Below are 11518 nucleotides of genomic sequence, written 5' to 3'. Positions count from 1 at the left end.
TGCCATCAAAGCCTATACGATCATCGATCTCCACCGGCTGCACGAAGGGGATCAATCTCAGACAGAACACTGGCGACGCAAATGACTGCTTGTTTGTCAACACCAAAGTGGAAAGTGATGAGATGTGGTGAAGCTGAGGTGGACAAACTGGACTGCATCTGTGGTTTGTTGTCTTGTAGTCTACTCAATTGTTATTAGACCAGGATCACAATGAGCTGCTCCTGCTGGGGTAGTGACACTCCCCAGCTAGCACGTAACGTTCTGAGAACCATATGTTCACTTTCAGTCAACTTCAGTACAACATACTATCGGGAGTCGCACTCCTCTGACTTCGGTAGAAGGAGCTACAATCACGCCTGAAAAGGCAAATGACGAACGTGCGGCTCGGATTAATTCCTTCAATTATTCCGAGGAACAATTCACGCTATGAAAACTAACCATTGGAACATGAGACTGTTACGTTGCGCCAACTAAACTGTCCCTTAGTGGTAAAGCGTGCTCACCCCCTGGACGTTGTGGGCTGAATTTTGTATGGTACTCATAAGTTTCTTAATCGCAAACAATTATCTATTCTTAAATTGCTTGACCTTGCTATAGCAATTAGTTAGATGGCTATCAAATTGTATTTGTCACATGCGTCATAAACAACCGGTTTAAACTAACAGTCAAATGCTTACTTACGGGCCCTTCCCAACAATGCAGAGAAATAACACAAAGAATAAATACATGAGTAACGATAACTTGGCTATATACACGGGGTACAAGTACCAAGTCGATGTGCAGGGGTACGAGGTAATTGAGGTATGTATGTACATATAGGTAGGGGTATAGTGACTAGGCAACAGGATAGATAATAAACAGTAGCAGCAGTGTATGTGATGAGTCAATAGTTAGCGCAAAAGGGGGTCAATACAGATAGCTAACTAGATAGCTACCCAGACTATCTAGTTAACTATATAGAAGTCTTATGGCTTGAGGGTAGAAGCTGTTCAGGGTCCTTGGTTTCAGACGGTGCATCGGTACCACTTGCCATGCGGTAGCAGAGAGAACAGTTTATGACTTGGGTGGCTGGAGTCTGACAATTTTTAGGGCCTTCCTCTGAAACCGCATGGTATAGTGGTACTGGATGGCATGGTGCTTGGCCGTATGCGCTACCCTCTGTAGTTCCTTGCGGTCGGATGCCAAGCCGTTGCAATACCATGCGGTGATGCAGCCAGTCAAGATGCTCTCAATGGTTCAGCTGTAGAACCTTTTGAGGATCAGAGGGCCCATGCCAAAAAAATGTCAGCCTCCTGAGGGGGAAGAGGTGTTGTCGTGCCTTCTTCACAACTGTGGTGGTGTTTGTGTGTGTGGACCATTACATTTACATTTACGTCATTTAGCAGACGCTCTTATCCAGAGCGACTTACAAATTGGTGCATTCACCTTATGATATCCAGTGGAACAACCACTTTACAATAGTACATCTATATCTTTTTTGGGGGGGAGGGTAGGGGGGAGGGTTAGAAGGATTACTTAATCCTATCCCAGGTATTCCTTATTCCTGAAGGAGGGAAACTGAGTACAACAGCTGTTTAGCCACGTGTCATCTGTTCATGGGCTCTGTGAAGAGCAGTATTGAATAGAGGGAATGAATCCGAGCCTCATGCTTATCACCTGTGAAAGGGGGGGCTTCCAGCGAGGCACGGATTTCATTGGCCTTGTCAGGCATGTTGTAGATCCTTCAACCAAAGTTGCGAGAGTGCGACTCCCCATAGTACGATGGACCTCGTTTCCCTCCTCCAGGGAATAGTAGTTATAACGCCACATTTCTTAGAGCTTGGGTGACAGCGGGGTTGTCCTATGTTTATTTTGCATGCTACCTTCCCACAACTTTCTGAGAATGGTACAGGATAGTTGCTTTGATTTGGAACATTCTCTTAAAGAACTTGACGACAATTTTTTTTTTTGCCAAGTTCAAACATATTTCGATTTTGGTAATTTTCTAGGAACATTTTTGACATTGGGAATATTCTCATAGTTAAGAGAATGTTAAATAACATTCTTCTGTGGAAATGTCAGTACTTCAGCATAACGTTTCCTACAGGTTCCTCATGGTTCTATATAAAGTCATGTTCTCCAGTTGTTCCAAGAATGTTGAGAAACAACATGCAGTTGCTATTTCCTGGTTGGTACTAGAAGCCATTTTGATTTTCAGACAATTAGCCTGGTTTTGGAGGAGTACCTTGCCAGCAAGTTAACTTAGCTTGCTACTTTTTTAATCAAAGGAATTAGCTAAGTACTTCGATTTTTCAGAGCAAGAGGAGATTTACTTTGACGAATCCTGATTGACTATTTATTCAAGCTGCTCCTGATCGGTGACTCTGGCATCGGTAAGTCATGTCTTCTACTCCGATTCGCAGATGACACATGCCCAATCGGAGTAATACGAACTACAGAATTAGACGGAAACACCATTCAACTTCAAATCTGGGACACAGCTGGGCAGGAGGTTTCGCACTATCACATCCAGCTACTACAGAGGAGCCCACGGCATCATCGTAGTCTAGACCAGGAGTCCTTCAACAATGTCAAGCAGTGGCTACAGGAAATCGACCGCTATGTCAGTGAAAATGTCAACAAGGTGGGGAACAAGTGACCTAACCACAAAGAAAGTGGTGGATTACACAACAGCAAAGGAGTTTGCAGACTCCCTGGGCATCCCGTTGTTGGAAACGAGTGCCAAGAGCGCCACCAAGGTGGAGCAGGCCTTCATGACCATGGCTGCTGAGATCAAGAAGAGGATGGGCCATGTACTCAAGATCCAGGGCTGCAGCTGAGAGAGAACCCCACCAACACCTCTAGCCCCACCTCAAGCACCCCCTACTGGCCTGTCAGCCCCCTCCACCTGGCCCCATTCTCCACCATGCCCCACCTACCTAGCCTAACAGAAACCGAGAGGGGGGAAAGTCTGAGAGATTGTGTGTGAGGGAAAACAAAATTAAGTTGCCTGAATTTGTACTGCAGCCGCACTACCAAAAAAAAAATCATTATCTCCCCTCCCTTATTGCTCTGGTAATTGATGATTAGTAGTACTGTCTAGGCCATCTGTTTGCAGTCAGATGGACTGCCCATCACTGGTCCCCTCCTAGAGGCTTTACCCCACACCCTTCCCTGGACCTCAGAGACAACTGATTTTGTTTGCTCTCTCACGCCTGCACTTAAATGCCCCCTCTGTGTACAGGTTTATGAGAATGATGTGTGTGTTTATGAGAATGATGTGTGTGTATCTCACTGCATTCCTACTTCAGGGTTGGTCTGTGGTCAAACTCAATTATGTTTTATTTTCTTCTGTCCCCCTCTTTTTTTTCTCTTTGCTTTCCTTTCCTGTTGGTTTTATATGCCATTTTTTATCGGCATGTCTCTTTAAGGTGTTTATTCGCTCATATGTGTGTCAGCCAACTGCACAAGTCTCAGTTTTGCGAAAAAGGACTGAAAAATATACAGTACCAGTCAAGTACCAGTGGGAATTTCAGTACCTCAACATAACGTTTCCTACAGGTTCCTCATGGTTCCATTTCAAGTCATGTTTTGAAATTGTTCAGAGAACATAAACAGAACTTTTGTCACTTTTTCAGAGAAAGTTAAACATATACATTCCATTCTCAGCATCAACAAAACTCTCTATCCTCTATCTTGTTAAGTGGGTTCAGGTGTGTTGGCCACACCTCATCTTAATGAGTGCTTGTTTCCTTTGAAATGGGGTCTGTTTGAATAGAATAAAATGAACAGATTTGTATGCATAAAAAACGTGGCATGCAAGCTCCATCCTGGAGCAGTGGACTAATTCCCTAAGATAGAGAACGAACGATTAGTGTTTCTATGATTAATGACTAAGTAAATTAATATAAATGTGTTCGGTGCTTGGAGTTCTAAAAAGTTAAACTGAGTGGTCTTACTGCTGGCAATGTAATAAGAATCCCCCCATAAAGGCCATAAATCATGCACTATGATTATAGTCCGAGTATGCAATGTAGGTCAAGTCACAAAAAGTGAAAACATTTGGTATGCATGGAAAGGATACACAACCTGATGGTCATTGTAAAGCAATGCATTTCCTTCTCCATCCGCATTACCTTGTATGCATCCTTCACATACGCCGTTGAATGGCATTCAATGAATGGCACCGGAGGGGATGGCCGACGTATTACGAGCTCCTGACCAATTGTGCTAGTCTGTGTGGTTTATTTTTTGCGCAATTGTAACTTTTTTTTTGTACATAATGTTTGTGACATCGTTTCAAAAGAGCCTGTGGACATCAGAACACCGATTACTCTCCTCGAACTGGATAAGGAGTTTTTCTTTAATGAGTGGGATGCAAAGGATATACCGCTCCTCCAGGACAAGGTACAAATCCCTGTCATTCGTATGAAGAGGAGACGCCGTTACAGAGGTCGAAGAGCCGGGTGCTTGGCAAGACTGCGTCGGTGAGTGGATAATCCGCCTTTACCCCCGTTCTACTGGTGAACGTGCAATCACTGCTGAATAAACTGGATGAGCTCCGTTCGAGATCATCCTATCAAATGGGACATTAATAACTGTAATATCCTATGTTTCACCGAGTTGTGGCAGAACAAGGACATGGATAATATACAGTTAGCTGGGTTTTCCATGCATCGGCAAGACAGAACAGCAGCCTCCGGTTAGACCGGAGGGGTGGTGTGTGTCTTTGTCAATAACAGCTGGTGGGCGATCTCTAATATTAAAGAAGTCTCAAGGTTTTGCTTGCCGGAGTTAGAGTATTTTATGATAAGCTGTCGACCACACTATTTACCAAGAGTTCATCTATATTCTTCGTAGCTGTCTATTTATCACCATAAACCAATACCGCACTCCACAAGCTTTATAAGGCCATAAGCAAACAAGGAAATGCTCATCCAGTGGCGGCGCTCCTAGTGGCCGGGGACTTTACTGCAGGAAAAGTCGAATCTGTTTTACCAGCATGTCACATGTGCGACTACAGGAAGAAAAATGCAATAAGTGCAATGACAACATCATCCCCACAGTGACCGTACTTACATATCCCAACCAGAAGCCATGGATTACAGGGAACATTTGCACTGAGCTAAAGGCTAGAGCTGCCACTTTCAAGAAGCAGGACACTAATCCGGACAATTATAATAAATCCCGCTATGCCCTCCAACGAACCATCAAACAGGCAAAGTGTCAATAGGACTAAGATCAAATCCTACTACACCAACTGACACGTGTCAGATTTGGCAGGGCTTGCAAATTATCATAGATTACAAAGGGAAACTCAGCTGCGAGCTGCCCAGTGACGCAAGCCTACCAGACGAGCTAAATGCCTTCTATGCTCACTTCGATGCAGGCAACACTGAACCATACATGAGAGCACCAGCTGTTCCAGACGGCAGTGTGATCACGCTCTCTGTAGCTGATATGAGTAAGACCTTTAAACAGGTTAACATTCACAAAGCCGCAGGGCCAGATGGATTACCGGGACACGTACTCCGAGCATGCGCTGACCAGCTGGCAAGTGTCTTCACTGACATTTTCAACCTCCTGACCCAGTCTGTAATACCTACATGTTTCAAGCAGACCACCATAGTCCCTGTTAGGGATGGGTATTACTACTCTTACCGATACTGCTTATCAATCCGGTACTTTAACGGCATTCTTATCCGTTCTTTTTGTTTTTTAAGAAGAAAAACTAAAATTAAGAACAGAATTAACATTGCTTTATTTTATGATATGTAAAATAAATACAATTTACAGCAAAAAAAAACAGCAATGTTTTGAACAAATCACTATAGACTAATGTTGTGATGATGGAAATGTAAAACAAATTTAAATAACATTTCCTGCAAAAGAAAATAGTGGTGTAGAGCAAAACGAGTGGGGCATGCACGTAGGCTGCAAAAAGACTAGCAGTTCTTCTGGAAAAAGATCAACATATTTGCCTTCTCTGCCAGAAGTTGGGACCTCTCCTGGCTTATTGTGTTCCCTGCAGTCAAATACCCTCTCGCTAGGGGTGGAGGTTTGAGCGCAGAGGTAGCTTGTTGCAATGTTTGTGAGGGGCACTCTTCTCCCACCACCACATCACAGGATCTTTAGCCATGGGGATGGGAGGCAGGCCTTTGTAGAGCTCGACCTCTGGGCCAACACATTCACTGAGGGTGAGGGACGAGGTGTCCTGTTGGATCGTCAACCTCAACTCCCTGTCCTCCTCTGAGAACAGCTCTTCCAAGGCACTCCTTGTTTTTTACAATGGAGGGACTGTCTCCTCCATTTCCTCTCCTTCAGACTCCTCCTCCTGTTACTGGTGCGCTGTGTCTGTCTGCTCCAGCTCCTCTGACAGCCCTGGTGTTGCTCCTGTTACATTGGCCTCAACAGTTGCCTTCCTCAGCCTGTCCCAGGTGGCGTCACTCACCGGCCTCTCTATAAATCTGGGGTCCATTGTAGCCTCATGCAGGAAGGCTTGAATGTCCTCATCCTGATAGCGCTCAGAGGTTCTCCTACACCTTCTCTTTGATGGTTGCCACAAACATATCTTCATGCATCACAGTGAAGTGCTCTTCCAGTTTTTGGAGAACGGGTATGATCTATCCACAGGTGACATTCTTTCACATGACACTCAGTTTGGATGTATAGAGGATTCTCATGAGCTGGACAAACTCCTCAGCCTTATGGAAGTCCTTGTCCTTCAGACGGTCCAGGTTGTCCTTGGTCATTGCTTTTCGCTGCTGCTTGGATCGCTGGATTCTGCTCCATCAATCTCTCTATCATTAGAGTGAGTTCCATTTGATATTGACATCAAGGATGAGTGAGTGTTGCGGAAGGCCTGAAACAACAACAACCCATTACCGCACACTTGAATATTGAATTAGATTGTTAAATGTGGGAATTTCAAAATAATAATTTAATAGATTGAACTGGCTTCTTACCAAGGAGCTGCTGCTTTTCCTTCAAGACTGTTTTGGACATCAAGGATCTCTTGAACCACACTACCACTGCTCTGATTCGGGCTGCCCATTTATCAATGGAAGTAATTTTGCAGATTTTCTGCGCTGCCAGATTCAATGTGGTAGGGCACCACAATGCCTATTCCCCCTCAGGAGGCTGAAAAGATTTGGCATGGGACCTCAGATCTTCAAATTTCTGCAGCTGCACCATCGAGAGCATCCTGACTTGGTTGGCTTAACCTGTTGCATTACCTCATGGTATGGCAACTGCTTGGCATTCGACCGCAAGGCGCTACAGAGGGTAGTGCGTACGGCCCAGTACTTCACTGGGGCCGAGCTTCCTGCCATCCAGGACTTCCATACCAGGCTGTGTCAGAAAGGCCCTGAAAATTGTCAGACTGTTCTCACTGCTACCACACGGGTATGGGTACTCTGCATTGTTGCTTAAGGCCTCACGAGTAAGCATTTCACGGTAAGGTCTTCCTACACCTGTTGTATTCGACGCATGTGGCATTTGATTTCATCACTCACTCGTTTACAATAGGAAAAGTAGTTTGAAGTTTCTTCACCTGTCTGTGTCTTATTTCAATTAACAAATTTGATAACTTGAAAGGCCTGTGTACTATATTAAGATGTTAGGCTTGAAAATACTTTCAACGATTTTCGCCCACTACCCAATCCAGACGCAACTGGTTTCAAGTGGTCTTGTGATCTGCTACTGCCATCTAGTGGACGAACTGGGAATCAGACAGGGGATATTTACATCAATGGATAGGTAGACTTCAGCTTTTTCATCATATGTATAACCTTTTTCTAAGAGGAAAAAATATTCCTGTAAGACAAAGTATTACTTTGCACAAACCCTGGACTTTTAAAATGGAAAGACCTTTATCAGAATACCACAGTTACCTTTCTAACAGTACTAATCATGTGTTTGTAGGACTTATAGGTACTTTGAGGACAGTATACAATATTATGCATTGTTTAAAAAATGCCACCAGAGGGTGTCAGAGTTGAACAGTTTAACCTAAAATAAACTAGATGTGTTATTAAAAGTCTTATTGAATCAGTTGAAGTTATTCAAAAACCTATAATTTAGGCTCGGAAACCATTAAAACCTCCCAGGAAAACTTTCAAGGAACCAGAGTAAAACATTTTCAGAAACTCCCTGCAACCTAAAAATAAACATTCCCAGAACAGGCAAAATTTTCACTTCTGTTCTGAATATTTAAAAAAACATTCAGTTTAGGGCCTCCCGAGTGGCGCAGCGGTCTAAGGCACTGCATCGTAGTGCTAGAGACATCACTACAGACCCAGGTTTGTTCCCAGGCTGTGTCCCATAGGGCGGTGCACAATTGGCCCAGCGTTGTCCGGGTTAGGGGAGGGTTTGGCCGGGGGGGCTTTACTTGGCTCATCGTGCTCTAGCGACTCCTTGTGGCAGGCCGGGCGCCTGCAGGCTGACACCAGTCATCAGTTGAACAGTGTTTCCTTCAACATATTGGTGCGGCTGGCTTCCAGGTTAAGCAGGCAGGTGTTAAGAAGCAGTTTGGTGAGTCATGTTTTGGAGGACGCACGACTCGACCATCGCCTCCGAGCCGATTGGGGAGTTGCAGCGATGAGACAAGATCAAAATTGGGGAGAAAAAGGGGGTAAAATACCAACAACAAAAAAACATTCATTTTTTTACCGGTTAGGAAACGTATGGCGTCATTCCCACAACCAACATGAAACCAAAAACATATGTTCCAAGGAACCAAATGTGATTGCTGGGTCACTGTTCACCGGACTGTTGCCTCCTTAGAGAGCCCATCTTCCTCCCACCGTCTGGGAGTACACAGATAAACATCCTGACAAGATTGGTCATTACTCCCCAACTACATCAGCTCACCTCGGTGAGACCAAGACCAACAAAAGTTAACTTAGATTTTGAGAAAGTAATTGATCACTCTGAACTACATGAGCACTGAGCAGACGTTAGTGTGCTGCAACACTGAATTTGTAATGCATGTGTTCAAAACAATATCAGGCTGTTCAAGATTACAATGGACCAGTGACTGGTTAGTATTTGGCTAGGAGTAGTGAATGATTCATTATCCTAACCATAAGGACTTTCATATCATTTGTGGAGGTATTGTTGTAGGGCAATATCCTGGATCAAACAGCAGCCGTTTGTTGTAATTTGATGTCTCATAACTTTCTATATTAGTGTATTGATTCAAAAAAATATCTATGGGAAAATAAATGTTTATCTATAACAGGCTGTCAAGTGGGACAAATACTTTACTTGTGATCTGTTGATTCACTTCTGAACTGGTTGGGAAAGCCAAGTTAAGCAAGATGTTATTGTCTAATTTTACTTGTACAGAAACTGTCTGAGTAATGTGTTCTGTGTGCAATAGCTGCAGGGGGTAAATAATGTGTGACAAAGGTGAGAATTGAAATCCCATTCAGTTTTGGGTAAAGTACAGAATAAAAACTGCATCCTCTATCTCTAAGGGGGGTTCAGATAATGATCATACACATGTTGTATGTCCATGTACTGGCAGTGAACCAACAAGAATTCCTGGGAGGTTTTAAGGCTCTGAGAACATAAATTACAGGTTATTTTAATGTAACTAAATAAACATTTTAGAACATTCTCTAAATGTTGTGAACATTTTGTTATGGTCATTATTGAAAGCTGTCTTAACGTTGAGGTTTTTCAATAACTTAACTTTTACTGAATTTAATTTTTTACCTTTATTTAACTAGGCAAGTCAGTTAAGAACAAATTCTTATTTGCAACGATGGCCTAAGAACAGTGGGTTAACTGCTTGTTCAGGGGCAGAACAACAGATTTTTACCTTGTCAGCTCAGGGATTTGATCTTGCAACTTTTCGGTTACAAGTCCAAAGCTCTAACCACTAGGCTACCTGTCGCCCCACTGAATGTTTCAGTAAGACTTTGAATAGCACCTCCAGAGCACCTTTACTCTGATAAGCTGGCTTTGTTTTCTTGGAAATGTGTCATACAGTATAAATTGCCTTACATGACATGTGAATTGAAGCCCAAGTAAAAAAATCTCTGAGCCGGACCACATACCCTCTCGGCAATGGGGGTCGAGCCCCAGGTGTCTGTGCCCTTAAAAGGGGGCTGAATTTCCTGATTTAGCCACGGTTTCAATTCTCCTCATTAGGAAATGTGACTGAACGAGATTTGGGCCTTGGAGGCGTGCTTTGATGTGGGTGTCTTTTGTGTGTGTTCAAACGTGGGAAGCGTTTGTACTTTCACTCTGCCAAAACAGTACACAGTTACAGTACAGTCACTCACCCTTCTAGATAACTTGAAATAGTCTAACCTGGTCTTGTGTCTGGAAATAGCCTAGCCTAGCTAGCAAGCTAGACAACTTCTTTTGGCAATTAGCTTCAGCGAGCCAGTGTGCGACCGTGGCAAAGTTGGTTTGACTTTGGAATGTGGGGCTAGTGGTGACCGTCAATACATTACACAATGTAAATTGATTGTCTCATTGAAGCTGCAATATGTAACCTTTTGGCTGACCCAAAATATGTCTAAGAAGCAGTAGACCTCTTCTATGTACGCTATTTCTATGCTTCCCTTCTTAAATTCAGTTTACTACTTTTACGGTTTGGTACACCAGATTCAAACAGCTGAAAATACAATATGTTTTGTTATGGAAAATATATTTCAGTGGTTTAGATGGCACAATGATTCTCAACACTATACTTGTTTTGTAAAAATGAAATTAGGTGAATTATTAGAATTTTAGCAAATGTTGGAGAGATTTCTGCATAGTGCATCTTTTAAATGCTTTCAATATGTGTATATGCATTTCTAGATGGTTTGAGGTTAATTAATTGAAATTTGGAGCTATGGACATTTTTATTACCCCATGTAGATTGTGTAATTTTACTGATGGTCCCTAACAAGCCCTATAAGTATATCAAATATACTTTTTATATTGACAAGATGGTCAACTGACCATTAACAATGGAAATGCATGTCCTCAAAGATGGAAGGCAGGTGAGGAGGCGAGCTGAAGTGAGACCATTCTAGCTAATGAGTGGGCAGATACGTGTGTGAACAGGCATAACTCCGATATAAAGTATAGATATAAATTTTTTCCCCAAAGTTGCTGAAATGGTACGTTTCCACTTACAGTACGAGTCAAGTTTGGACACCTACTCATTCAAGACAATGCCAAGAGTGTGCAAAGCCGTCATCAAGTGGCTACTTTGAAGAATCTCAAATATAAAACTTAATTTGTTTAACACTTTTTTTGGTTACTACATGATTCCATATGTGTTATTTCATAGTTTTGATGTCTTCACTATTCTACAATGTATAAAATAGTCAAAATAAAGAAAAACACTAAAAAGCGTAGGTTTGTCCAAACTCTGGACTGGTACTAGATAGATATATGGTCACATGATCTAAGACTGACAGGTTATGGTACTACTTCTACACTGTCATAGGGAAACAGATGAGTAAACTGCATAAAAGGTACAAGGATAAAGAACCTTTATATAACTAAGTACACACATTTGACACTTCTCAAT

General features: G+C 42.8%; 1 pseudogene; it reads left to right on the top strand.

Moving 5' to 3' along the window:
• Positions 1 to 2335: 2335 nt before the first annotated feature.
• LOC115151319 (ras-related protein ORAB-1-like) lies at positions 2336 to 2932 on the top strand (annotated as a pseudogene).
• The last annotated feature ends 8586 nt before the right edge of the window (positions 2933 to 11518 follow it).

The sequence above is a fragment of the Salmo trutta genome, chromosome 17 (genome assembly GCF_901001165.1).
Source record: "Salmo trutta chromosome 17, fSalTru1.1, whole genome shotgun sequence".
Taxonomy (NCBI): Eukaryota; Metazoa; Chordata; class Actinopteri; order Salmoniformes; family Salmonidae; genus Salmo; species Salmo trutta.
The sequence above is the reverse complement of the archived record's forward strand: the minus strand, read 5'-3'. Positions and strand labels throughout refer to the sequence as shown.